This window comes from Xylocopa sonorina, unplaced genomic scaffold (assembly GCF_050948175.1).
Source record: "Xylocopa sonorina isolate GNS202 unplaced genomic scaffold, iyXylSono1_principal scaffold0161, whole genome shotgun sequence".
Taxonomy (NCBI): Eukaryota; Metazoa; Arthropoda; class Insecta; order Hymenoptera; family Apidae; genus Xylocopa; species Xylocopa sonorina.
In genome coordinates this window covers 130,883-134,393 of record NW_027490232.1, presented here as the reverse complement: position 1 = coordinate 134,393, position 3,511 = coordinate 130,883, and positions in this window count along the sequence as shown.

The following is a 3,511-nucleotide window of genomic DNA, read 5'->3' as shown; positions in this document are numbered from 1 at the left end:
TAGACGAGGTATACATGACGCTTCGCAAATCATATTATATCTTACCATGAAACATAGAAATGAGATGCGATATCGCGTTTTAAGAAACATTAGAAATCTATTGCTACGATACGTAGACATCTGCAAACGCTATTTCGTAGCGAGGAAGTGTCGCATTCACATTCATTTGAAGTGTAGACAAGGAATACATAACACTTCGCAAATCATATTATATCTTACCATGAAACATAGAAATGAGATGCAATATCGCGTTTTAAGAATCATAAGAACTCTATTGCTACGATACGTAGACATCTGCAAACGCGATTTCCTTGCAAGGAAGTGTCGCATTTACATTCATTTGAAGTGTAGACGAGGAATACATGATACTTCGCAAATCATATTATATCTTACCATGGAACATAGAAAAAAGATGCGAAATCGCGTTTTAAGAAGCATTAGAACACTATTGCTACGATAGGTAGACATTTGCAAACGCTATTTCCTAGCAAAGAAGTGTCGCATTTACATTCATTTGAATCGTAGACGAGGAATGCATAACACTTCGTAATGAATATTATATCTTACCATGAAACATAGAAATGAGATGCGATATCGCGTTTTAAGAAGTTTTAGAACTCTATTGCTACGACACCTAGACATCTGCAGACGCTATTTCCTTGCAAGGAAGTGTCGCATTTACATTCATTTGAAGTGTAGACGAGGAATACATGATACTTCGCAAATCATATTATATCATACCATGAAACATAGAAATGACATGCGATATCGCGTTTTAAGAAGCATATGAACTCTATTGCTACGATACGTAGACATCTGCAATCGCTATTTCCTAGCATAGAAGTGTCGCATTTACATTCATTTGAAGTGTAGGCGAGGAATACATAACACTTCGCAAATCATATTATATCTTACCATGAAACATAGAAATGAGATGCGATATCGCGTTTTAAGAATCATATAAACTCTATTGCTACGATACGTAGACATCTGCAGACGCTATTTCCTAGCAAGGAAGTGTCGCATTTACATTCATTTTAAGTGTAGACGAGGAATACATAACACTTCGCAAATCATATTACATCTTACCATGAAACATAGAAACGAGATGCGATATCCTGTTTTAGGAAGCATTTGAACTCTATTGCTTCGATACGTAGACATCTGCAAACGCTATTTCCTTGCAAGGAAGTGTCGCATTTACATTCATTTGAAGATTAGACGAGGTATACATGACGCTTCGCAAATCATATTATATCTTACCATGAAACATAGAAATGGGATGCGATATAGCGTTTTAAGAAACATTAGAAATCTACTGCTACGATACGTAGACATCTGCAAACGCTATTTCCTAGCGAGGAAGTGTCGCATTCACATTCATTTGAAGTGTAGACAAGGAATACATAACACTTCGCAAATCATATTATATCTTACCATGAAACATAGAAATGAGATGCAATATCGCGTTTTAAGAATCATAAGAACTCTATTGCTACGATACGTAGACATCTGCAAACGCTATTTCCTTGCAAGGAAGTGTCGCATTTACATTCATTTGAAGTGTAGACGAGGAATACATGATACTTCGCAAATCATATTATATCTTACCATGGAACATAGAAAAAAGATGCGATATCGCGTTTTAAGAAGCATTAGAACACTATTGCTGCGATAGGTAGACATTTGCAAACGCTATTTCCTAGCAAAGAAGTGTCGCATTTACATTCATTTGAATCGTAGACGAGGAATGCATAACACTTCGTAATGAATATTATATCTTACCATGAAACATAGAAATGAGATTCGATATCGCGTTTTAAGAAGCATTAGAAAGCTATTGATACGATACCTAGACATCTGCAGACGCTATTTCCTAGCAAGGAAGTGTCGCATTTACATTCATTTGAAGATTAGACGAGGAATACATGACTCTTCGCAAATCATATTATATCTTACCATGAAACATAGAAATGAGATGCGATATCGCGTTTTCAGAAACATTAGAAATCTATTGCTACGATACGTAGACATCTGCAAACGCTATTTCCTAGCGAGGAAGTGTCGCATTTACATTCATTTGAATCGTAGACGAGGAATACATGATACTTCGCAAATCATATTATATCTTACCATGAAACATAGAGATGAGATGCGATATGGCGTTTTAAGAAGCACTTGAACTCTATTGCTTCGATACGTAGACATCTGCAAACGCTATTTCCTAGCGAGGAAGTGTTGCATTCACATTCATTTGAAGTGTAGACGAGGAAAACATAACACTTCGCTATGAATATTACATCTTATCATGAAACATAGAAATGAGATGCGATATCACGTTTGAAGAAGCATTAGAACTCCATCCCTACGATACTTAGACATCTGCAAACGCTATTTCCTAGCAAGGAAGTGTCGCATTTACATTCATTTGAATCGTAGACGAGGAATGCATAACTCTTCGCAATGAATATTATATCTTATCATGAAACATAGATATGAGATGCGATATCTCGTTTTAAGAAGCATTTGAACTCTATTGCTTCGATACGTAGACATCTGCAAACGCTATTTCCTTGCAAGGAAGTGTCGCATTTACATTCTTTTGAAGTGAATGCTAGGTTTACATGACACTTCGCAATGAATATTATACCTTATCATGAAACATAGAAATGAGATGCGATATCTCGTTTTAAGAAGAATCTGAACTCTATTGCTTCACTTCGTAGATATCTGCAAACGCTATATCCTAGCGAGGAAGTGTCGCATTCGCATTCATTTGAAGTGTAGACAAGGAATACATAACACTTCGCAAATCATATTATATCTTACCATGAAACATAGAAATGAGATGCAATATCGCGTTTTAAGAATCATAAGAACTCTATTGCTACGATACGTAGACATCTGCAAACGCTATTTCCTTGCAAGGAAGTGTCGCATTTACATTCATTTGAAGTGTAGACGAGGAATACATGATACTTCGCAAATCATATTATATCTTACCATGGAACATAGAAAAAAGATGCGATATCGCGTTTTAAGAAGCATTAGAACACTATTGCTACGATAGGTAGACATTTGCAAACGCTATTTCCTAGCAAAGAAGTGTCGCATTTACATTCATTTGAATCGTAGACGAGGAATGCATAACACTTCGTAATGAATATTATATCTTACCATGAAACATAGAAATGAGATGCGATATCGCGTTTTAAGAAGTTTTAGAACTCTATTGCTACGACACCTAGACATCTGCAGACGCTATTTCCTTGCAAGGAAGTGTCGCATTTACATTCATTTGAAGTGTAGACGAGGAATACATGATACTTCGCAAATCATATTATATCTTACCATGAAACATAGAAATGAGATGCGATATCGCGTTTTAAGAAGCATATAAACTCTATTGCTACGATACGTAGACATCTGCAGACGCTATTTCCTAGCAAGGAAGTGTCGCATTTACATTCATTTTAAGTGTAGACGAGGAATACATAACACTTCGCAAATC